This window comes from Mustela lutreola, chromosome 2 (assembly GCF_030435805.1).
Source record: "Mustela lutreola isolate mMusLut2 chromosome 2, mMusLut2.pri, whole genome shotgun sequence".
Classification (NCBI taxonomy): Eukaryota; Metazoa; Chordata; class Mammalia; order Carnivora; family Mustelidae; genus Mustela; species Mustela lutreola.
Window position 1 is genome coordinate 114,248,226 of NC_081291.1, and position 26,559 is coordinate 114,274,784.

Consider the following 26,559-nt stretch of genomic DNA (forward strand, 5'->3'; position numbering starts at 1 on the left):
GGTCAGAGACCTTCCTGCCGGGCCTTCACGGCTGAATACAGGGCTTGTTCTGGTTCGTGTGGGTGACCGTGACAACCAGAGGCGTCTCTCTAGGCCTCGGTTCACTAATCTCTAGCAAAGCAGGCTGAAGCCCCATAAGCTCTCATCCGAGATGGTAAAATGAAAGAAGCATGCGATACCAATCAATCGTTAACTCACTGAATGGATTAGTGACTTTGAACAAGACATTTAGAGCAAGAGAGAAAGAAGCCCCTATAATTAAATATCAAAACCTGAGCCTGGGATATGAGAAGGGGCAGAGGATGTTAACCCCAAGTGAGTGCACCAAATTGTAAGGTGTCTGCTTCCCAGGGGCTTCTGAACATTACTGAAGCTGATGGTGACAGGGCTGTGGGGGTCATCCTTTCCACTTAAAGGGCAGAAAAATAAACAGATGCCTAGAAATATCTGTTCCAAAGCTCTCAAGGACCATGGATTTAATGCCAACAGGGGGAAAAAAAACCAAAAGTTGTGGAAATTGCCTTTTTCAGTAATCTCCTTTTAGAGATAAAGAAATAATGAGGAATAAAGACTCTTACTCAAGATAACAAAACAATTAAGAAGCAGATATAATACCCAAGGATATTCTAACTCATTTCTCCATCTGAAAATCTTCACATCACGTCATACTATTTTATGGTAACTTGTCAACAAAATAAAAGGAAAACTGACTATACAGTTCAACAGCTACAGCCACGAAACGGAAATCTTGGAGCACCTGGGGGGCTCAGTCAGTTAAGCAACTAACTAGATTTCAGTTTGGTCACGATCTCAGGTCATGGGATCGATCCACATGTCAGACTCCATGCTCGGCAAGGAGTCGGCTTGATATTCTCTCTCCCCCTCTGCCCCTCCTCTCTCTCTCTCTCTCAGTCTCTCTCAAATAAATAAATAAATAAGGAAAAAGAAATCTTCTTCTTTTCCTAACATACTAAGATTTCATAAGCAAAGGGCCACAGTAAGGGTAACACGACATATTTGCCTTTTTTTTTTTTAAGCAGGGCACACCCAAAAGTAAAGTTACTTTGATCTACAAAAAAAATGCGGAGAAGGAAACAAGGTTTGTTATTGGATTATTAAGTTAACCCTGCAGCCTTCATTGTATGGGTGGCATTATTATATAAGCTGGCTCCTAGGAGGAGGTGAAAGGCGGTAGGAGAGCAAAGTCAGTGGGATGAAATTCAAGTCTGCAAACATTTACTGAGCATCCTCTCCATGGACGGCTCTGTGCCAGGACCCGTGGGGAACACAATTATGAGAAAACGCCAGCCCTGCCCACAAACTGTTGAAAATCACATGAGGCAGGATTATACAAACAATCTACCCTGATTGAAGCCTTGAAGGATAAATGCAAAGAAGAAGAAAAACTGACACCAGACCAAGGATGAGACCGCTGGTCACTAGCACAGCCAGCCCAGGGGACCAGGTGTGACAGGGAATGAGGAAGGGCCATCATCTACCCCACCCCCCCCCCCAATGGTGCTCCATCAGAGACCCACAAATGCTCCAGAACCTCTGCCAGCCCGTGACCAAGCTACACGATGTGTGTTTCTCTTTGTGCTCTCTCTGCTGTGGGCCCATCTCCACCTCTCGTCATGCAATTCGACGAACAGCAGTTAACCACACACTGAGCTCGAAGCCCTGGGCTGGGCATCCTGCGGATGGAAAGAAACTCATCAGACACAGTCCGTGTCCTCAGGAGATGGACAAGCCGGTGAGGAAACCCGGGATCATCACCCACCCCCATTCATTTAACTGACGTTTATTGAACATTTACTATAAGCCAGGTGCCGGGGGACATGCAGAGGCTTCCGAAACGTGCAGGACACGGCTGATTTCCCAGACCAGAGCGGAAGACAAGCACGTAACACCGAATAAGCACCATGTGGTGATGTCAGGTCTAAAGAGAGGTGTGCACACCTGCAGCGGTGAGAGGAAGTGATTTGGAGGAGTCGGGTGGGTTATCAGAAAGGTCGGAATGGAGCACAACTAAGACAACTAGCAAGTACGATTCTGACTCAGGTACAAGGTCGGAGGAAATAGGCATCCGATAGAAACACAAGCGATGCACCGTGAAAGGGCCCCTGGGACTCTTCTGAGCAAAGCCCGAGCTTGAGGGCCAGGGATAATATCATCTCATCGGGCCAACCAGCCAATCAGACCTGCAGAAACTTCAAGGGGGTCCCACAGGGCTAGGAGCAGAAGTAGGACTGACACCCAGAACTCCACAGGACGGGACGATGCTTCTTCCCCAAGACCACCCTGGTCCTCTGGATCTGGTCACACCCAGCCATGCCACCTTGCCGTCCGAGGCCGTGGACTGAGGAGTCACCTCGGCAGGTGGCTCATATCGTGGACAAAGGGTTCCCAGCTTGGCAAAGTGGACTTTCCATCCTTTTTGTTTGCCCATGAGGGGGCATGTTTGTTTTTAAACGTTCCCAAATGAAAAGCCATCCGCTGCCTTCCTACAGCTCTGTATGAGAGCATGTGGACATGAATTCAGATTAGTGTAAGAATAAACATTCTAGGAACCTCCTTCTTCCGTAGTGGGGAAACTGAGGCCCGCTCGCACCACGGGTCAAAGAGCATCTGGAAGAAAGGTCCAGCACGTCTTACTAAATGCCCCCAGCTTGGTGGCCCATAAGCTCATTCTCAAAGTCCACATTATCTGTCACCTCCCAAGCAACAGGCCATCGGAGGGCAAGCATGCTGCCAAAAGGAGACATTAATTAACTGTATATTGCACAGACAGATCCTAAGAAATTGAGAAATAAAGAGAAAGAAATCATTTCAAAGTCTTCTCTCAAACTTCTCAAAGGTCCTTCTCAAGCCCCTACCCTCTGCCACGTCCCCTAAGGCCTTTGAGGCTTGCTCTCTCATTCAACTGCCCCACCGCCCACCATTCCATCAGCATCTAACAGCAAAGGTGGGAGAGCACTGCCAATTTCTTGTGAATCCTGAAGATTTCCTTTATGAGTCATGGAAAACTGAAATAACTCGGTGGGCTGGGGGGCGGGGGGAGGGCTTGAGAAAAAAACACAGTTCCCACTAATTTGTTCCTCTGTGTGGTAGAACTCCTGAGCACAGAAAAAATCAAGTTTCTAGAGCTGACGCAAAAACGGGAGTTTTTGTTCGGTGGTGTCAATTGTCAGTGTGGCATTTCTTATTAGGATTTTTCGTACTGTCATTTTTTTGTTAAATTAATTATAGTTTGATCAGTGTAGGAGCTATTTTGAATCCACGGGACTTTCCTAACCAGATTGTTTTGGCATTTTAAAGTCACTCACATTCAGGGCCTAAACAATATGGCAAGTATCTCCTTTTTCTCTCTCCTTTATACTCAAATTCTAAACAAAAGAACCATCTGTTCTCTCTCTAAAAACATCAGCCCTTGTTTTCATTTTTCCGTTAATAATAATGCCTCAAACCTATATCATGTCTTTCTGCAACTTGCTTATTAAAGCACTCTGTCAATAATGCCTCATTCAACTTCAACATCTCCCCCTATAAACTGGGGAGAGAGGGGACATGTTTGCCAATTCTCCATTAAACGAGTGATTTTCGGCTATTTGACGACTCGTGCACAGGTGATAGCACGGTAGCCTCAAAAGGGACCTTGGGGCCATCATCTAACCCCGTTCTGGCTCTTCGATATGTAAAAGGGAGACCCGAAAGGAGAAGTCACTGCCTGTTCTATTTGTGTACTTACTCTCAACCCCCCGACTGAAAGCAGTGAAGGTAAGAACCATGTCTTGCACATTTTTGTATCTCTGGCAGCTGAGGTGTAAAAAGTGCTCATTCAAATATTTGTTGAGTAAATGAAAACGTTTGTGAATTCCACAGGTGGTTGTGGCAGAGCCGGGGTCAGAGTTCGGCAAGTCCGTCCTCCTATTAAGTGTGTTATTCTTCCTAACACCACACAGATCCGCACGCAAGAAGAATCGAATAAAGAGCCACCAACTCAGGGTTGGGGGAGGAAGGGGATGAGAAACAGGCCTGTGTCTAGGAACTGGACAAATCCAGTAGGAATCACCAACTTTGGCCAGTGGCCACGGTCAAACGTCACCCATGTTAAGGGTGACTCTCTACCGGCCCTGCACTCTGTACATGTTCCTCGTACTTAGGGATTCGGTAGAGCTAGTCCTTCAACCTTACCCAACTGGAAGAAGTGATGTGTCTTAACGCCAAAGTACAGCATGTCCCCATACACCCATGAGCTCCATAAGAGCATCTTCTACCCTGCGATTTGCCCTCATCACTCACTGTAACTCGAGCACCCAGAGTCTTGGGATCATGAAATCCACCAGCCTCGAGTTTTCCAATGAGCAGAGAGGTCACTGAAATAAAACCTTTTTTCCATGTGCCTCGCTGGAAATCAGCAACTCATTTGGCATGTTTTTCTTATTTTCAGACTGCCCTCTTCCCTACTGCTACTCTTTGAAGCTAAAGTAAAAATAAATTATTTCTGGAAAAGCAAGTTAAATGTGGGATTCTGTCATCAGAATTGCTTCTACAGTAGCAGTTCTAACACAGTCAATAACTCCCTGAAGAGTCTTCAGAAATCGTTTGTCCATGTAGACAAGAAAGCTGGAGGTCTGAGGAAAAAGGGATAAAACTTCTTCTTTTTTTATTTTTTTTTTTAAAGTAACAGAAAAAAAGAACCCCAAGCCGAAGAGAATTCAACTATATGACACCGTGGTCTCACATAAAGAGAATTAGTTTCAGAGAGGAACAAGAACCAAATTAGTCACAAAACACAAAGAAATCAACATAAATAAACTTTCAAACAATTTTGAGGATTTTTTTTTTTTTTTCTGGCAAGGGGGAGGCATGGAGGTGTTGGTAGGGGAGAAGAGAGAGACACGGTGAGTAAGTGGAGAGACCCAAACCCTAACACGCGGTGTCTGACACGGGCACAGGGGCTGCCGCGGTGTCTGGGACTGTCTAGCACGCCGTGGAGGGGCCCACAGATGGCACGTACCACCCAGCACACAGCTGCGGAGAGCTGCCCCTGCACACACAGCAGGCAGAACAGGTTCAATTCATGCTACATCAACAGTCCCTTCCTCCCTCACCACCCTCTGCTCCTAGAGGCCTCCCATGTCAAGGCTGTGCCCAGGGCCATGGATCATTCTTACAGCCACTACACACAAGGTGAACCCTCTCTCCGTAGGTTCCTGACAAGCTTCCTTTCCTGCTCTCAGGCCATACATCATAAATCATACACCATAAATCCAGGATCAGCATGTTTCACATTTAAAAATAAAAGGGATGGGGCAACTGAGTGGTGCATCCTTTAAGCCTCCAATTGGAGATTTGGGCTCAGTTTATGATCTCCGGGTCATGAGATCAAGCCCCGCGTCCCACCCTACGCTCAGCGTGGGGTCTGCTTGAGATTCTCTCTCGCCCTCCTTCTGCTCCTCCCACTCGTGCTCATGCAAGCTCTTTCTCTCTCTCTCTCAAATAAATAAATCTTTTCATAAATAAATAAATAAATAGAAGTGAAAAGGTCCTGCATTTAAGAACACATAAAAGATCCACAAAATGTTACTTAACTGGTCCTGATTTCCAACCTTAACTTTTTCAGAGGGTCATCTGTAAGTTATTCGTTGGGGATGTCAATGAACTAAGCATCCCTCTGACGTCTGATTAGGTGTCTGTGAGGTCTGCAAGAACACAGAAGGCCTGAATCTGGGCCCTTGCAGCCCTGACATTCTCCTCGTGCCAAAACCGTACCTCAAGAAAGAACACTCCCTCCACAAAAAAAGAAAGAACCCCAAAGCATGCAGGTGCTCCATCCCATAAAAGCAGCCCACTGGCTGAGAGTAAGTAACCTCTGACAGTGATGACTCATACTTCTCCAAATAAAAGTTTCTATCAAAGGATGCTGCTGCTTTGTTATTCTACACACTCAATTAAAGTTGAATGATTTGGGGGAAGGCTCTTAACCACCCTGGACATCAGCTTCCTTTTCTTTCTTTCTTTTTTTTTTTTTTAATTTTATTTATTTATTTGACACAGAGAGAGAGATCACAAGTAGGCAGAGAGGGAGGCAGAGAGAGAGCGAGAAGTGAGCTCCCTATTGAGCAGGGAGCCCAATGTGTGGCTCGATCCCAGGATCCTGAGATCATGACCTCAGCCGAAGGCAGCGGCTTAACCCACTGAGCCCCCCAGAAGTCCCAACATCAGCTTCCTTTCCTACAAAATAAAACAGTCAAATTCAGTACGCTTTAGCCTTCCTTCTTGCTCAGAAATTCTGTGCCTAAATGTGAAGTTCCCACTGCCAAGCGGTCTGCCCTCTCCCTCCGAATACCCCCATCTGCACCCCAGGCTCACGCACACACACAGACACACACACACACACACACACACACACACGGGTATATACATACTCACTCTTAAACAGTCCACAGCTTTGTCAGGCAAGCTGTAAGCAGTTCCCACCCACATTCCCCACCGCTGCTTCTCTGCTTAAGACCTGACACCAAAAGGATCTTTAACTCAGATTGCAAGACATGAAGACACGGTTTACATATAGACCTCACCTTGAGATGACATCTTCTGAGTTCCAGCAGTGTCTTCATCACCCCAGGCCCCAGAGGAAGCCATCTTCCAGAGTTCCAGCTGTTCAAGTCCAATCTCTACCTCTCACTCACTGAGACCTTGAAAAAGTCATTTTACCTCTCCAGGCCTCAGTTTCCCTGAGTTTGCCAAAGTATCTAAGAATTGGGGCATCCTACTCTAGAGCTCTCCAGTGTCACTGGAAATCAAAGCAAACACCCACCAAAGCCCTCCATCTGGTATTGCTGTTGACCTACGAGCTCTCAGGTGAATGCAAGTGACTTTTTGCATGATCTTGCACAACAAATAATAATAGCACATCGACAGGGGCAAATACTTCTACTTTGTGCTTGTTTATTTGTTTATTTCCAGGCTAAAGAAGTTGCAGGAACCACCTGCCCACAGCTTGTGGAGATTCCACGATGCCCTTTTTTTAAAACAATGGTCCAGAAGTTCAGAAACTAAAAAAAGTGAAAGAGGAAACCACATGGTAAAAATATGGAGCCTAAAATATTGAGAAAATGATTTCGGAAAAAAATCATACCGCTTCCCTCTTTAAAATGCTTTTTTTGTTTAATAACAATAGTAATAATGACTGTATATAAAATATTAATCTAATTGAGTCCAGAAAATACTGATTTGCCTAGGATTCCTTTCAGCCGTGTGTTCAGCACGCACAGCAAGACCATAATACTCATGTTTCTATTTGTTGCCCTCAACTGACATGGTTGGTCGTTTGTTTTGTTTTAAATAAAATGAGGAAGCAACAAATATATTAAATTCATCTGCAAAAAAACCATATTTGCATGCGGAAAACAAATAAGTGGGTGCCTGAATGGGTGATTAGGCATGCAATTGCCCATCTGCCCCAGCCTCCCTGCAGGTGCGCCTGCCACGGCAGTAGAGTCAAAAAGGAGAGTCCTCTGCCAGGAAAACCAGGACCCTGCACATCTGGACTGGTTCTGAACTATGCGCCGCTGAGGTCCCAGCTCCCACCTCCTGCCTCTGAATCTTAAAGCTGAAAAGCAGAAAAGCTGAGAAGTCCTTTTGTTAGACTTCCATGGATTCTCTACATCACAAACATTTTTTTCCCCCTGAGAATCTTCAATTGGTATTTATTAACAAGCATTTGTTGTTGCAATGGTTTCTAGGAGCGATGGGTGAGCTCCTCTCCTATATGCTTCCACTCGGGCACTCTACTCCAGCCACCAGCCTCCTCATTTTTCTGGAGGATACCAAGCAGGCTTTGGCCTCAGGGCCTTTGAAACTGCTTTTCCTCAACCTGAAACATTCTTCCTCTTCTGGGCCCTGACTTACTGCTTCACTCCATTCAGGTCCCCACTCATGGGGACCCTTATCAGGAAGAACTCAGACTAATAAACTTAAATCTGTGTCCTCCCCAACCCCTGTGGCCTTAACCTGTCTTATTTTTCTTCTGAATATAGATTACAACTAAAATATTATATATTTATGCATTAACATGTATATGGCCTGTCTCCATCAAATAGAAGGCTGGTTAGATGTTCATAGGACCTGGAGTAATGTGTAGGACACAGCAGATGCTCAACACTTGTTAAGTTAATGAGCCACCATTATTATTTGCAAACCACTGCCCTAGGCACCATAGGTCCTCTTAAGGAATAAGACAGGATTCATGCCCTGAAGAAGCTTCTATAATCTGGTAAAGAAGGAAAACTGGAAGTCCACTTACACAGCAGAGCTAAATGACATGAATATTCCACTGGATGTATAAACAAAGTACTCTGACCGTATAGAAAAAGCAAACCATTGATGGTAGGATAGGGAGGGTTGAGGAAGGCCAACAGAACAGAATTCTCCGGAAATACCTTGAAAAGCACAGATATCATCCTCAAAAAATACACTCCGTATAAAAAAGTACTAATACATTCTCAGTTAGCCTGCTTTCCTTCATCAATAATGCTAAGTGAGACAAAAGATTGCCCGAGATACGTCAGCATTTATGTGTGCCAAGACCATGGAGAAGGGAAGAATCACTTTCCTCCATAAAGCCTTCATTTCAAAATGGAATTATTTAAATGCACATAAAACGTGCCTTCAGAAAATTCCAGATTCTGGGGACAGGGAGGACCTTAATAGGCATCTTATTCCCTCTACAAAGGACCCACCAGTCTCAGCCTCCACCTAAATACCTAGATTAGTGAAGTCAAAACACCCCAAAATGGCACATCCCAGTGCTGGTCTACCCATAATACTAAGTCCTTCTTCATATGTCTTTCTGTTGCTCCCACTCCCTGCCTCCAGAACTCCTTCTGAAGTCACAAAGAGTGAGTCTGTGTCCCCTTCCATGGCAAAGTCCCACTCTACTCCCTCTTCCTCCATCCCCTTTTCTCTCTTCTCCACACTAACTATGTCCAGTTCCTTCTTTCATCCCTCAAAAGGCTCTATTTCCAGAGTCATCGGCCATCCCAATCATCCCTCTTCCTTTACCTCCTCCATCGCTCTTACCGTTCCAGGACCTATTTTTGTTTGGAACTGACCTAGAGTCTGAGCAATGTAGCACTCTGCTGAGAGCTAATCATTTTGTCTGGGATCAGGGAGAGGGGAACTGAGGATCCAAAAGCTTCCATGGGTTAACTCTGTGAGCCCTGATCCTGGCAAAGTCATCTAACTTTCTGACTTTGACCTTAATGTGCCATAACTGACATACATAAGAATTGTATGGCCATGACAACACTTTCAAAGCAGAGAAGACAAAGAGGTGAAAGGCATCTCCTGGCCCTACCCTACCTCAAGGATATACAGATTTGGGGGGGCGGGGGGGGAATCTTGTGCCTCCAATAAACCATGGCCCCTCTAGTCTTATTTATCTCAGCTTCTCAACTCCCTCAGCCAGCCTGCATGAATACAATGTGAGATTAGAGCATATATTTTAACCATCTCTAAACCTGAGACTGGATTCTAGCTACTGCCAGCTGTGTGACCTTAGCTAAGACACTTCAAGTCACCAAATCAAAGCATCCCAGAAGGCAAAAGAGAAAGAGATCTCTAAATCATCTAGTCAAAAAACAGCCAAGAGACCTCTTTGTACGCCTCCACCGTCCCTTCCCCAACCACAGCCCTGGCAAATATTGCCACATGATCATGGACTCTTTTCTACTCCGTCAAGACGGAGCTTCAGAATCCTCAACACATCATCTCAAGGAGCCACAACCACATCGCCACATGAGATGAACTGTAACCACTCATTCTTCAGAGGAGGAACACGAACACTCAAGAGACGGGCCATGACCGCCCCATAAGAGACGGGCCATGACCGCCCCATGACTGTGTCAAGGGCAGAACCAGAACTACAGAGGCCCCTTTCCCCACTCCCCTAAGTCACTTCTCCTCTTCCAACTCTGATACACTGTGAATACGCCTTGACATGGGGATAGGGAGCCTGCCACTGCACGGAGTTCTGTAAGAAAGACCGAGAAAGGGTTTCCAAGTAGGGGACAGAAGTTTCAGAGAAGGCTGGAGGAAGAAGTACATCTGAGCCAGAACTGAAGAGGCCTACTATCTGTAGGAACCAGTGGAGTGTCTCGGACTTTAGCACAAGAAAATTCAAGATCATAGAGGCATTAACAAGAGTAGGTTCAGCACAAACAATGGAAGGATGAGGGCTGCTGGGCTCTGATGAGGGCGACAGGCAGCTGGGCAGAGCAATACCCATGACGGACGCCATGGTGGCCCTGGGCAGAGGAGCAAAGAAGAAGATGACAAGACAAGATTAGAAAAGCAAACCAGAGTCTGTGTGATGCTCCCAAAGCTGGTATGTGTTTTTTTTTTTTTTTAATTGACTTAAAGGCCTTAAGACTCATAAATGGGAAAAGAAGATAAGGAAGGAGTGGGAGGAAAGGAAAGAATCTCTCTCCATTCTCAATGGGAAAAAAAAGCCTTGCTATAAAATGCATTACAGGAACACTTTCATTATGTAAAAGCCTATTTTGTTTTCATGTCATTCTTAGATTACATCATAGAGTGGCTGCAGCCGTCTCGTACCATATTATAAATAAATCACTAGCTTAATCATAGGACGAGCCAGGGCCCTAGATTTAAAAGGGAAATATTAGATCATTTTTAATAACTGATATAACTCAAGCCAGTCGCCATTGAAGCGGGGTGAGGTGATGTCATCCTATAGAAGCCCGAAGAGGAAACCAAAGAGGGTCAGTGTGGGCAGGCCCAGAGAAGCTTCCACGTACAAAGGAAGAGGTTGCTGTTGGCAGCTGAGTGGAGCTCATCCTCTGGACCAGAAAACCTTGTCATGATGAGAGCAACACTTACTTTTCCAGCACTGGTACCCCCAAGGCTTTGCTCATGAAGTACAGGGTATGAGTATTTTGTTCTTAGAGCTACTATATTTCCAAATGCCAGAAAATATGAGCATATTATGATGTCTGTATTTATGTCTTGAGCAAAATTATAAACATAAAGGCTTTTTACCTATTCCGGAATGACACATGTAAATGCTGAGGGTATGGTCCAAGCCAAGTGGACAGTGCAAAGGGGAGGCATTGGGAAAATGGCCTGACAGAGCCCAGAACTGAGGGTGATTCCCAGCACTTACAGACAGTTAAGGAGGGCACAGGCTAATGTTTCATGGGCACCTACTATGTGCTAAGTACCAGACTCCACAGGCCCTCCGAACCCACTATTCTGCTCTGTGAACACGAAAGAGCCCAAAGAGCAGCTGCTCTTTGCACCCATTTTTCAGACATGGAAACCACTTAAAAAAATGCGTAAGGGACTTCAGTAAGATCAGGCAGATACATGAAAGTCTCCCTGTTCCAAATTTTGCTCTATCTTGTTGCCTTCACCCAACAGAAACTATTTCCTGTTACAGACTTTCAGTAAGAAATTAAATAAGAGACAAGCAACACTTTGAAAGCACTAATGATATAAAATATATATATATATATATATATAGAGAGAGAGAGAGAGAGAGAGAGAGAGACAAAAAGGGCCATGGAGCAGGGGAGTAGTATTAACATTCTGGCTAGTGACAGTCTTACTAACCCAAGCAGGCTTTCCTTCTTTTGGCTACAGGGCTACTAATGAGCTTGACCATAATTTTCAGCTTTCCATTTCCATGAATTTTTTAGGAATGTTAAGGAAAACTCTAAGGGAACCTGTCATCTTCTATGAAATGGACTGCTGGGCTTGGTTTTATAAAAGACAGTTTGCTTGGGGCTGGGGAGGGGGGCAGCAGGAGGATAGATTCTCTAGAAAAGAACTTTCTGCCAGACAGAAGGTACTGGCTGAGGTTTTATGTCTGATCCTGTCAGTCCCACAGCGATGCTGTATATCGGCTTACTATTCTTAATACAAATGTTATTCCTACTGCAGAGACACACCGAGCCAAGTAACACTGATTTATGCAACTTTTCAGGACACAGTTCTACCCAACAGGAGATGCAGACCCTGAAACTTAACTAAAGGGACAACATGAAGGCTCAAGACTCCAAATTTCAACCTGTTTTCCCCTAATCGCTTTCTGGGACAGGAAAGAGGCTGTAAAGAGCAGAGAAAACATGCTGAAAACTGGTATGGACGGAAGCAGAGGCAGTATGGAAAGATGGAGTGGAGCCAGAGCCAAAGGAGTCTCTGGGGAACCCCCCAAAGGCTGCTGATGGCTCTGTGACCCCAGAAGGAGTCTGTCCCCTCTCTAGGTTTGGGTGTCTCATGGGTAGAGCAAAAGCTCCAGCAAGAACAAAGGAGCACTTCTATCCAAGCAGCTCTAACTGCTCAGGAGGGTAAAAATGTAGAGGCATGGGAGTACAGCGCTCTTCCAAAGTGTGTGTTCCTCCTCTGAGAAGCCATGCCAAGTTTGCATTCTGTGCAGTTATAGATCAATGCTTATATCTAGATTTTAAACCGCGTTCTGTCCCAAATGCCTTCAAGTTAGGTTGGTCCACAGCAGTGTGCTGAGTTTCTTCAGTGGCTCCGTGTAACTCCTTCTCCCACCTTCATATATGCCATGTAACCTAGGGCCTCTGTGTAGACGGCCCTTAAGATGGCTGTCTATAACTCCGTCTCCTGGTATTCATACCCTTGTACAATCCCTCCCCTTAAATGTGGGCTAGATTTCATGCCTTGCTTTGAGCAATACAGTGAGGCAGAGAGAGAAGGTGTGCCACAACCAGGATGAGGTTACAGAAAGGCTGTGCCTTGTATCTGGGGGATTCTCTCTTACTCACTTGCATGGAGGGAAAGCAGCTGCCATCTTGTGAGCTGCCCTATGGCGGGGCCCTCATGGCAAAAAACTGAGGGCCACCTTCAGCCAACAGTCCACAAGGATCTGAGGCCCTCAGTCCAAAATCCTGAGAGGACATAAATCCTGCCAGAGCCTGGGGGGTGGGGGTGAGGGGGTCTTCCCCAGCTGAGCCTTCAGATGAGACTGCAGGCCAGCAGACACCTAGACTACAACCTCGGGAGAGGCCCTGAACCTCCCATCTAAGCTGCTCCCATGTCCCAAATCACAGACAGTGTGAGATTATAAACATTCCTTGTTTTAAGCAATAAGTTTAGGGCTTGTTATGCAGCAATGGATAATAAAGATAGCAGCCACAGAGGAGAGGCCTGGTCCCTACCAACTTCACCATTTTTCAGGCCTAGGAAGTAGACCATAAGACGTTAGCTATCAGAAACACTTAGGGAGAACCCTTGCCCCCCCTCCCCAGGCAGAGATGCTTCCCCATTTGGTGACACATACCCAGGCATGTTCTGACCACACAAAGAGGACCCTGGAAATAAAATCAGTATAGCTCAAGGTCAACATGACACTTTTGGCTGCAGGATGTTGACGGCAAAAAAACTGGAGACGGAACCACACCTAGGTGGGTAAGGTCAGAGACTCCTTACCCACCACACCTAGGTGGGTAAGGTCAGAGACTCCTTACCCACCTAGCCATACCAAGGACTCACGGGGCTCCCCATGCATTAGGCATCAGACCCTTCCTAACACACAGGAATCCAAGGAGGAGAACCTGAGAATTCCTCTGACCTCCTAGTGCCCTACGCAACACAGAACAGAGGCATCTCCACTGTGCTGAAATAGAAGAAATAGAAGAATATGGACTTAGGAGGAAGGAAACAAAACAGAGAGAGAGAGTGAGAGAGCTCTACCTTTGACTTTCATGGATAGCAAACATTTCCTATAAGACATCCCTGGGTTACAGAACCATCACAGAGCCCTAGGTGGCTGGATGGGCTCCTGCTCAGACCCAGCAAGTCTTTTTGTATTTTTGAAGCAGTAACATAATAAGCAATGAAAGCTGGCTCAGCAGATGGTCACACATGCCCAGAAACCACCTGACCAAGTGATTGTAGGGAGCCAAGACATTCACCTCTGGCGGAAGTGACTGTAGCTTTGCTTCCGGCACAGACTAATACCTGATCCTTCTAAGGACCAAAGAGGAAATATTAAAAATGAAAGCCCTTGGCTACCGTCAACAATTATACAGTAGTATCAACAGAGGAAAATAATTTCCTTCCTGACTCCCACTGAGCCGGTGACGCCTAGAGCAGAAGGTGTGATTATCTAATCAAACAGAGCAAGAGCAGAATAGCTAGACTGTAACTTCTAAGGGATTTCTCAAGAATGGAGACTTCTTCAGTCTCCCAATTCTAGCTCCTTCCACCTCCTGCTACCAAGAGCAAAATCAAATATGAAAAGTACTAACAGCACTCAATTTCATTTCAACATCAACCACGACCATTACACAAGGTTCCAGATCTAGCTCTTTTCAAAGACTAAGGACAAATTAGCACCCATCCAGTCCTAAAGATGATGGGGCTGCAGGACTGGGAGGAAAAACATACACTGAGCTTATACCATGTAGCTGGCATGGTCCTGGAGACTACACATTACACTGTCTTATTCTTCTTTATATTCAAGATGACTCATTAAACCAAAGAAGACAACAACCTATCTATCATGTAATAATCTATCATGTATGGACCGCACTTCACAGTCTGCAAGACAGGTTGGCCTCTCCTGATCCATCTGCAAACATGAGAGGCGGGCAGTGCAATGATTATCACTCCTAACTCCCAGATCAGGGAAACAAAGGCAGGGGTATACTGTTTTTCTGGGGGTGCACATTTAATAATGGAAGACCTCTGATACCCCATCCCACAAACTCACAGCCTTGTTAGGCACTCACAGATTTGTTTCCATCTCAGAGAGACATGAAGGTAGCCTCATCTGTGCTAGATTTCCTAAAACTCTCCAAAGAGAATGGCCAGTGTCTGGTGGAATGCCCTTGGAAGGTTCACTTACTACATTTAGATTCATTCCTTCTATCCATGGAAATGCACTGTGTACATATTATGTGCTAAAGATCCCACTAGACTCAAGATACACCTACGAATGAGAGATGCTACCCCTCTTCTGATCAGGTTTTGTATTCTTTTCTTTTTAAAGGTTTTATTTATTTATTTGACAGAGAGAGAGAAAAAGAGATCACAAGTAGGCAGAGAGGCAGGCAGAAACAGAGAGGGAAGCAGGCTCCCTGCTGAGCAGAGAGCCCGATGCGGGACTCAAGCCCAGGACCCTGAGACCATGACCTAAGCCGAAGGCAAAGGCTTAACCCCCCGAACCACCCTTGTACCCCCAGGATTTACATTCTTAAAGGCCATCCTCAATGTATACTCTGCCTCCTGCCCTCCCCAGTGGAGTCTCATTCCCATAACACTTCCTGGTGAAACGTCGTTTCCAGTCTTTACAGCATTCTCGTATAGACAGTCCAGCTGGCTAATGTTCCTCTCCGAGGACGAAGAAAGGACTAAAATCTGACACTCTAGGGGAGCTCTTTAGGAAGGTAGGGAAAAAGTTCACGGTCACCCAAACAACGCTAGGCCTCTCACCACCTCCTAGCAATATCCAGAAATTCTTTGAGGGACCACTCTTCTATGCCATGTAGCTGCCATGAGATTTGGGGGGGCTGTCTTTCAGAGGAGAGACCAATGCACAGGCGAGTTAGCACAGTCCCGTCCTCTCGGCCTCAGTGACTGTGTGAGGAATGCACAGCAACCCAAGGCCATGGGGACATGGCAAACAAGGCTCTTCCCCCGCGGTGGGAAGAGGAGGCCTAGAGCCTGGATGGAGTAGGCAGCTGTCTCATGACCACAGGGTGAAACTTCCAAGGTTGAAGTCAACACAGAGAAGGCAGAGCAAGGAGCAAAAACAAAGAGACAGAGCCGAGTCCTGTTCAAACTAGGGCTGACACCCACCTCACCTCTGGACTTGCCAGCTTCTAGCAGGATCCCCCATCCACCAAGTTCTAGAGGACACTCTATTTCATGAAGTCCAAGGCTGCATTGGCATTTTAGTGTTCTGGTTTTTTGTTGTTGTTGTTGTTGTTTTAAGATTTTATTTATTTATTTGACAGAAAGAGAGAGATCACAAGTAGGCAGAGAGGTAGGCAGAGAGAAAGGAAGGGAAGCAGGCTCCCCACTGAGCAGAGAGCCCAATGCGGGGCTCAATCCCAGGACCCTGAGATCATGCCCTGAGTCGAAGGCAGAGGCTTAACCCACTGAGCCACCCAGGCACCCCCTGCGTTAGCATTTTTGGAGACATAAACCACTGCTGGCTCACAATTAGCTTCGGACAATGAAAATTTCTAAGTGTCGTCCAGCTTCCCCCTGCTTAGGTGTTCTATCCCATTCTGTCATCATACACTGCATTTTTGTTTTTAATCCAGGTTCAAGTCTTCATATTAATCATAATTTCACTTTAAACACTGAAAAAACTCAGGAAGTAGAGCAGGTAACAAAGATGCACATTTGATTCCTAAAGTGTGTGCTGAGGGCAAAACATCCAAGACCTTGTGTGAAATTTGAACAAGCTAAGGTATTTAAGAGCCGAAGCAGTGGTTGCCAGCCTTTTATCTGATGCAGATCGATTGGCACACAGAAGATCAGTTGTTCTTTTAAGATACATTGATGAAGAGAAGGTGACAAAATGTAACTGTAAACTGTCACACTTTTAAATGAAGTTAGGTTTTATCACTCACTACAGTACCTGCTCTGTTCTGGAAAACTATGCCCTAAACTCAGGCAAGGCATATTATGTACTCAGTATACAGCCAGCGCTTGGGGTACACAGGGACTGGCCCTCAAGAGGGGGAACTCCAATCTCAAAGTCTAAATGGAAGCTCTTCCCAGAATTGTCCCGTTGTTTTCCTCAGATCTCTGCCCAGCCAAGGGGGGGCCACACCACTATCCTTTTCACTGCGCCTATTTTCTAGAACATGATGTTCAGTCTACCAGCTGAACGCAGAAGTATTTCAAAACACAAGGGAAAGCTTCCCTTACCTGTTCGCCATTCCCCTTTCTGAGTGTGGAACGGAATCCCAGCGGAACTCTAGCAGGCCCTTTAAGACAACGGCTCACACTCTCTGCCTGAGCAAATCTAGCCTCCCCGGCTACCTCGAAGGATTTTTGTGACAACAAAATGAGATTGCAGAAGAAACAGCACCTCGAACGGGGGGTAAACAAGAATCATTCAATAATACAACTTTTCTTTCCTTGCAAACACCCATACCACTGTTCACTGACATTTTCATTTTGGTCTTTCAATTTCAAGAACGCGTCCCTCCCTGCCAAAGGAGAAAGAAGGAAGCAATACAATTACTGGCAATCCAAACTCATCACTACTCCCAATTTTCTTCCAATTTCTCTTCATGCCTCCTTCCAAGAGCTGAGGCCTGCCTCTGCTCTGCCACACATTTTATTAGCACTGTTCTATTTTGTCCATGACCAGTGAAATCAACTCAAGATACAAAGAAAGAAGACTGTGGTTCTTTCCTAATTCTCATTCCACCCAGCTACTAGTGCCCCCACATTCCATGGATACTGTGGATTTTTAAACTCATTAAACATACGCATTATTTATAAAATCATAAAGTACGATATAATTATAATCATAAAAGAAAAGAGTCTTCTCTTCTTCATAGAACTCACCAACTGAAGAAAAATTGCTTCCCTCTGAGGATGACGCCCAGGAGAACAGTGAGAAAAGGCCTCAAATGAGAACCAGGTGACTGGCTTGTCTTCAGCTGTATTTCTGTGCCTCAAGGTCTCCACCTGTGGAAAATGGGAGACAAGGGCTGCTTACAAATCTTTGGGATCTTGGGTGCCTGGGTGGCTCAGTCAGTGGAGCCGCCAACTCTTGATTTCAGGGCTCAGGTCATGATCTCAGAGCCCTCAGATCAAGCCCCCCAAGTGGGCTCTGTGCTCATCGTGGAGTTGGCTTCAGGTTTCTCGCTGGCTCTCCCTCTACCCCTCCCCACCCCCCTCTCTAAAAATAAATAAATGAATCTTTAAAAAAAAAAAAATCACAACAAATCTCTAGGATCTTGCCAGCTTTAGAACTTTCCAGCTTTAAGAACTCACTTGACTAGGCCAAACCAGGAATGATGCCAGGCTTGAAGCCTACAAATTTGGAGGCTTCCATCTACACCTGCTAAGCCCCCAGTCAGCTCCTGGCACTTCTGTTGCACCAATTTGTCACAGAATCACTGAAAGAAGATTGCAGGCCCCCCAGTTCTCCTGAGAAAAAGACTTCGTCATCCTCACTGAGAGGAAAGAAACCAATAGTGAGATTTTCACACTTTAACCAAGAAAAAATTAATAGCAAAATCTGAACAACAAATAAACATAGAGCAATATATATATATGAGTTTGGAGACAAATTTCCGACTATGGGATCGAGTGACCCCCTCTCCCCCAAAGTTTAGTTTCTTTGACTACAAAAAGGACAGCCCGTGAGCAGCAGAGAGCTAGACGATCCTGATGCTTTCAGATCAGTCCTCCTTACAGGTTTTATTTCATTAAGACCTATTACTATTGTGCTAAGGATGATGCAGTACATATTCCAACTGACGAGTATTCCGAGGCAGTGGCTGTTACAACATGTGTGCTTTGTATAGGCAGGAAGAACCCATATACCAGAAAAACCACTACTCCCATTTTCATTGTTGTCATTTTAAACATTATCCAACCAACCATGAAATTGACTTGTGTATATTATCTCATTCAATCCTCAAACACTCAGATCCACTCAAAGATGGGAGGAACCTTAAAAATGGCCCGCCTCAACCATTCCAACTGACAGGAGGAGAAGCTGGGGCCAGAGGAGGGAGGTGGCCACTCCAGGAGCCACAGTTAGTGGCAGATGGTCCCAGGCCATCTGGTCCAGGGCTGTCAGGATAGCCTGATGGCAAAAAGAAATTAAGTCAGGAAGATGGCACATAATCAAGATGAACTTTTAAAGCAATGAGACCTAGTGGTCTTTAAGGACATGAGAATTCTCAATGCCTTTCTACTGACATGAGAAAGGCATCATTTCACACTTGCTGAGGAATGAAGTAGGCAGAGGTGAACAACAGACCCATGGACGGTACAGTCTAGACATCACTCCCCCGCAAGTCGCAGGGAACTGAAGTTTCTCCTTGTGGAGGGAGATCGAAATCAAAACGGTTTCTCCAACAGCAGTAGAGGGCATCAGCCTTGGCTAGGTCTCTAAACTGGAAGGTGAGGCTCTCCACCTTGGCCTTTGGGCAACCTCTCACACATGCACAGAGGACAGTGGTCTCCTCTTCCATCATCAGCTTCTCTCTTAATAATTTTTTTCTTCTTTTCCATAACGCGAACAAGGAGCTTTGCTAAAGAACCCCTGTGAAATGATTGAAGTTCCCATGCAAACAAACCATTAGCAGAGTTCAAATGCAATTTAAATTACTAGTTGTTAAAGTGCTCCTCAATTTCGTGGTAAGTTTCCAAGGAGAATTACATGCTATATACTATTTAATTGGTTGTTTTCTATTTTTTAACATCCATTTATCCCCCCCTCCCGATATTTCAGAAGTGTCTATAAAAGCGTCCCTTTAAAAAATTATACATTGTTGAATACATTAAATCTAAAGATTGAAAAGTATTAGAGAAACAGCTGCAGGATTACACAGCTCCCCAGAAAGTGATGGTTCTGACACCACAAAACATGCAGAATTTTAAAATCTTGGGAGTAACCTCGGAATGCCCTTAGCTCTTTCCAGGTAAAGATACTGAGGTCCTTACAGAAATGGGAGGGCTGGGCTCAAAGTCCCCTGCCTGGTCAGTGACAGACTCAGGATGACAGTCATGACTCCTAATCCTGGCCCTGTGCTGCTTCTTCTCATCATGTTTGGAGGAGATGATGGAAACTACTCAATGAATTTTATTTTCCACCTGTAATTTTTTCCATTTTTAAGTCAAATTCAATTACCCAACGTAGAGTCCATCATTAGTTTCATACGTAGTGTTCAATAATTTATCGGTTGTGTATAACACCCAGTGCTCATCATGTCACGTGCCCCCTTTCATGCCCATCCCCCAGTTATGCTACCCCCCACCCACCACTCCTCCAGCAACCCTGTTTGTTTCCACCTATAATTTTTTAATTTTTTTTAAAGATTATTTATTTATTTATTTGTCAGTGATGGAGAGAGAGCGAGCAAGCACAGGCAGACAGAGAGGCAGGCAGAGGCAGAGGGAGAAGCAGGCTCCCTGCCGAGCAAGGAGCCCGATGTGGGACTCGATCCCAGGACGCTGGGATCATGACCTGAGCCGAAGGCAGCCACTCAACCAACTGAGCCACCCAGGCGTCCCTCCACCTATAATTTTTTTTTTTCCACCTATAATTTTTTAAAATGAAACATGAAGTCCTCGTCAAATACATTCCTGACCTCAAAACAAGAGATGTGCAATGGCAAATCTATCCGCGAACAGGAGAACAGGAACAGGCTGAAGAATGAGTAGTCAAAGGAGCTTAAAATGAACAAATTCTTGGCAGGAACAGGAAAGACACTCTTCCGGGGTAATTAAATGAGTTATGGGACATCCACACGGCCCATTTCTACTGCTCTATCTGGTCCAGAACCAGGGACCTCTCCTGCAGGGAGAGGATAAAGGACCTACAAAGCAAAGGCAGGCACTGTCACGTCTGGAAGGGAAAGGCATTCTAGAGGCCACCATGAGTACAGGATGCAGGTGAATGTTTGGATACAGGATTTGTATAGGTTACTTAACCTCCCTGAGCTCAACTCTCCCTGTCTGCAAAACAGTCCTACTACCACCTACCCATCGGGGTCTAAGTAATCATGCCCTGGGATTCCAACTCCAGGAGGCACAGCACAGAGCCCACAAGCAGCAGTCCTTAATGATCAGTCCCTTGTCTTCCAAGGCTTCCAGAATTTCTCAAAGCTATGATTCTGTGGCTTTAATTTATGTGGACTATAACTGAGTGTCGTAAGCTATATATGTCCCCTAAGCGTGCTGTATGAAAATTCACTTGTCATTGAAAACATAAAACATGTGTGTGCAAACTTACATATCCAAGCATTTTCCTTCAAAAGCAAACATTTTGAAACTTCTATTTTAAAATGGCCTTCAGTAAGACCTAAAATACAGAGAACAAACTGATAGTTGTCAGAAGGCAGGGGGTGGGGGGATGGGCAACAATGGGCAAAGGGGAATAGAAGTATAGAAGTATAGGGAATGGGTAGGTCACAGAATAAAAGGCACAGCATAAGGAGTATCGTTAATGATATTGTAACAGAGGGATATGGTGACAGATGGCAGCTACACTTCTGGTGAGCCTAGCGTAACACATAAAGATATCGAATCACTGCATTATACACCAGAAACTAATGTAACATTATGTGTAGATGGTACCCAAAAAAAGAAAAAAAAATTAGTGAAAAAAATGGCCTTCAAATCCAACTCATGAATTAAACAGGAATAAAAATCCCAATTTAATGCCCAAAACCTCATTTATACCTTGCAACAACCCTGTAAGAACAATTTCCCAATTGTCCACTAAAGAAACTGAGGGTTACAGAGGTCAGGCAACTGCCCATGATTTTCAGGCTGACAAATGGTAAAGCCAAGACTTGAACCCAAGTCTTCAAAATCAAGCTCGATGACCCAGGTTTTATTATTTGCAGTTACAACTCTACTATAGACGGTTATTTTGCTAGAGGCAGACATAGACTAAAAAATTCTCCCCTTGTTTTTACATCTTAAGGAGCTTTGGGATTAAAAAAAAAAAAAAAAACACCACACAAAGCCTGGACTTTTTTTTATTTTTTTAAGATTTTATTTATTTATTTGACAGAGATCACAAGCAGGCAGAGAAGCAAGCAAAGGCAGGAGTGGGGGGGTGTGGGGGAGAGAGAAGCAGGCTCCCTGCCAAGCAGAAAGTCCATGCAGGGCTCGATCCCAGGACCCTGAAATCATGACCTGGGCCAAACGCAGAGGCTTAACTCACTGAGCCACCCAGGAGCCCCAAAAGCCTGAACTTTCAAACTAAAAAATGTTCACATTCCAAGCAGAATCTTCCCTGATTTTTACCTTACTCTATGTTCTTAAGTGAAACAAAAAGCTCCAAGGCCTGGCACTAGGCAGACATCTGCTGGGTGTGTGGGAAGCAGGCCTGAGAAAGGGGGGCAGTGGACTGCTATCAGGCCAATTCAACAGAATTCCAATGGTTGGGCTCACGATCAAACGAGCCGCGGTAACCCTAGCATGAGCTTCTCAACATCCCCTCCGGCACAGCTGTTAGTTGACATGATGTCATGTGCCCTGTCTTCACAGGTGCTCAAAAGAGACATTTGCTAGCACCTCCTGTCCTTAATAAGGCACAGTTTATGGACTTAGCAGGTGTAGGTGCTGAGTCAGACTTGGCCTTGAGGTCTCAAAGAGCTCCTAGGCTCAACAGGGATACACTGAAATATGTAAGACAGAATGAAAAGTGTGCAAAGCACACATACATACACTGCCGTTCTGTGGGTCTGGAAGAGCTCTGCAGATGCTGACCTCTGAACCAAGCCTGAACACCCAAGAGGATTTCCATGAGTGAGGAGGAGGAAAAGAGGCCCAGGGAACACGATGTGCTAAGGGCTGTAAGGAGTCCAGGGTGTTCTTATGGAAAGTGACTAATCTGGTGAGGCCAGTGGCAGAGCCCATGGAGGGCTGCAGTGGGAGATGAGGCTAGAAAAGAATGTTGCAGCCAAGACATGAACGACCTTGTGTGCCAGGCTAAAACATTTGGATCTTGAGACTCATGGGTACTACATTTTGGGAAATGATTCGAGAGAAAGTTAAAAGACAGAGTTACCCCTTTAAGAACTGTATTTCGCCTTCCATGGTCAGTTTCTAAGCACAGCAAGGGTGAGGGGTACCTAAAGGACAGCTTCCTCCTCCAAAGGCACGCCCTCCCCGTGGCCCCGCCCACAGAGAAGTCAGAGGAGGTGGCTCTCAGAGGTGCCCCAAACCCACACCTCCACTGATCTCCTCTAATCTGGAACTCCTGTCCGTGAAAGACCCAGAGAAGAAACCAAGTGTCACGTTCCAAGCAGGATTTCCACTCTGCCTTCAGTGAAATGCCAGCACTACCCAACGTGATTAATCAGAACACAGGCTGCACACAAGCTCCAGCTTCTGTCCTGTTACCAAGCAGGAGCCAGAGGCCCATCCATCACATTCTATGTGTGCCCAAAGCTCCCTATCACAGCGCTCCCGTCCAGGCCTGGCACCATGTGACCAGGGCTTCCAACTAGTAATGAGCCTGACGTCACCAGTTAGGTCATATGGAATCTTTCCCTTAAAGCAGCCTTTGTGAAAGGTCCCATTTGTTAAAGGCACAGTCAAGATGTTTTTCCTTCCCAGCCCTTAAAGGAGCTCCCAATCTAGAAGGAGAGACAAGATACAAAGTAGGATATGGTGCACAACCACAGAAGAACCACAGATAATGTGTGATAAATCCTCACAACGCTGTGACTTCCTATGATTATTTATACCCATTTGACAGATGAAGAGCCTCAGGTTCAAGAAGAATAACTGACCTGATGGCTCACACATCTATCAGTGTCATGGCCAAGATCTGAAAGAAGATGCCATGCTCATAAGCACCACAGAGCTATACTCTATTGCCCCACAGCCCACTGTGGTGTGAGTTAGCAGAAGAGAGAACACAGAGATCCTTCCTATGTGGGGCAGTGTGCAGGGTGCAGAGTGGATGGTGATCAGAGGTCACCTCCATCAGAAGGCGGTTTCTGTGCAGAAGCGCACAGAAGGAACAGAAGTTCTCTGGATGAAGATGGGAGAGGTCACCTTAGGTCACCTTAGGCTAAGGGAACAGCATAAGCCAAAGTATGAAGGTGAGAAAAAGCAGGTATGTCTGGAAAATGGCAGGAAACATGGCTGTCTTAGGGATGAGTGAGCCAAAGCCTTGAGGAAGCTCAGAGTGGACAGGCATTGCTGTCCGGCTATGATGAGCTGGGTACTGGGGCAGGAGTTTTTATTCCTCATTGGCGAAATCAGTAAATTTACAGTCAGGGACACACAGCTGAATATACGAGGAAAATAATAAATGCTTCAAAACAGAACTATGGCACACTTTTGGCCCCACTTGGGACTCTGTGCTTCAGAGCTAAGGTGATGCACTAACCTTCCAGGACCTGGGACAGAGTCAGGAATAATGACCTCTAGGTCTCTTCTAACTGATGTACACAGGAACACTGGACCAGAACTTCTATACCTCTTTGGAATATTCCGGCCCTCCTGAGAAAAGTCCCTACAGCTCATTAAGTGAATTCCAGGCCTCAGCTGGAGCACAAGTACCCTGCCTGATGAACGGAGCACGGAGAACAGGACCAGAGTCCTAGAATCAAAAAACCCTATGCTTGATTCTTGGATTCTCCATGAATTATCTCTATGGAACCCTGAGCAAGTCACTTCCTTCTAATCAAGTTACAAATTTCTTCATTTGTAAAATGGACACAATCATACTTACAGAGCCAGGTGTGAGAATTAACAATTAATGTGTGAGATTAAAGATAAGGATATGTGTTTCTACAAGCAGCCTGACAGGTTGAGACTAGGTACTCCCCCCTCAAAACCACCATGATGACAGGGGTGGTATAAAAACGGAGCAATCCTCCTGGTGAAATGTCTAAATCTGGAATTGTCAACAATTTTCCCCCTGTTGAAAATTGATCTGTATTCCCCAGGCAAGTCATTACATCTTTTTGTGCCAAATTGTTTTCATCTTTTAAATGACCCAGTAATCCCACTTTGGGCAATATACATAAGGGAATAATCCAAAAGGAAAAAAGAAGGCAATTTGTTCGGAGATGTTATTCATAGTGCTATTTCTAGCTCTTTACATATCCCTCTATTATAGCGCTTATCTCACTGTGCTGTAATTATCCACTCCCCTTCCGTACGCCTCCAAATTATCTTTGAATCAATCCCCAGCGCCTAGCACAATGCCTGGCATACAGTAAGAACTCAATAAATGTTTGCTGACTAAATGAATGGGTCATGTGAAAGAAACTTTAAAAGAAATCCAAATGAGCAAAAATAAAACAGTTTTTAAAAGATAAGGCTCAAGAGGTTTTATTAAAAAAAAAAAAAATTGTTAAGACAGACTGCAAACCATTTGAAGAGAAGTGTGTGAAGAAGCCCCAGGAGTCAATTTCAAGTTATTTCAACTATGATCTCTGAGCATCACCAGGCTCAGGCCCACCGTCATATAAGAATGCCGTGAGACACTGGGGGACGTGAGGTCCCATGCGGGGTCACTTGGGTCTAGTGGTCACTTAGGTCAGAGAGCACAAGGCTCGGTCAGGATTCTTAGATTCCCAGCCTGACTCACACACAACATCACATAGACCCTATCGTCTAACTTATTTTTTTTAAGATTTCATTTATTACTTATTTTTATAGAGAGAGAACACATGTGCAGGGGGGAGAGGCAGAGGGGTAAGGAGAGGGAGAGAGAATGTGGAGCAGACACCGCACTAAGCGTGGAGCCCAACATGGGGCTCGATCCCACAGCTGTGAGATCATGACCTGAGCCAAAACCAAGAGCCGGATGCTCATCCAACTGAGCCACCCAGGTAACTAAATCATCCAATTTCTATGAGACCAGTTTCTCCATGCCATTGAAAAATAGGGAATTTACAGGAAAGTCCAGGCCATTAAAAGGAATTATAAAGGGGGAGGCGAGGGCCAGTAAGTTATGAAATCAAATGTCCATGAAACAGGTCTAGGAGGTACCCTTGGACCAGGGTCCTCAAGCCAAAGTGGAGCCTTGAAATCCCAGCTCTACTGGGTTCCCACTGAGCCTTCTAGACCCATCTTACAGAGTGGTTGAAGGCCGCTCACCAGAGAATCTATAGGAGGCAGAAATCCCTACAGGGTTAGACGACACATCAGGGAAAAACAATATGTTAAATACAGCCCACAAAGTCAACATCACTCTGAATGTTCCACAGGCTTGGTGGGAAAGAATGCTTTATACAAATACCCAGGGAGAGCAAAGGAAGCAGCATGTTCTGTAAGGCTTATTTTGGGGCATTCTAGCAACTCTCAGCCAGGAAGTCAGAGGCAGGAAGCCACTGCCCTCTGTTCCCTGGCCAGAAGTTCAAGGCTAGAAACCAAAGCGGGGAGCACACAGACTCCTTAGTCTGAATCAGCTGCAAGTCTGTGCACCCTCCACTGCACATTTTCACCTACATCAGGGTCTCCCAGATTTCTGCCCATTGACCTCAACACTTTTTAGAAGGACACTGCACTTGATATCCTGTAGACAACCCTTCCAAAACACATCAGGCACCAAGTCACTGCTCTCTGGACCCGCTTCTACCACCCTAATTAAAGTTACCACTACCTTTCTCCTGATTCCAGAAGGAGTCTCCTCCTAACTTCCTTGCTTCTACCCCTGCCCCCCTCCTTGTAATCCATTCCCCCGACAGCAGGCAGAATGATGCTGGTCCAATACTCAGATGCTTCCCATCACCCCTCCACTCAGGTCAGACCCTTCCCTAGCTTACTTACACCCAGCAGCCCTTACCCTGCCCTGCTATCATGCTTCTCTCTCTGCAGCCC

At 45.4% G+C, this 26,559-nt stretch overlaps 1 protein-coding gene across 10 annotated transcripts in view; it reads right to left on the bottom strand.

Moving 5' to 3' along the window:
• LPP (LIM domain containing preferred translocation partner in lipoma) overlaps positions 1-26,559 on the bottom strand; it is a 652,084-nt gene that overhangs the window by 570,670 nt on the left and 54,855 nt on the right. For 9 of the 10 annotated variants that reach the window (XM_059163155.1, XM_059163153.1, XM_059163152.1 and 6 more), the window contains exon 2: positions 17,590-17,712. The exons of the other annotated variant lie outside the window; for it this stretch is intronic. The gene's annotated coding sequence lies outside the window, so the exon portion shown is untranslated. The remainder of the gene's footprint in view (positions 1-17,589; positions 17,713-26,559) is intronic. 10 annotated transcript variants of the gene reach the window in all.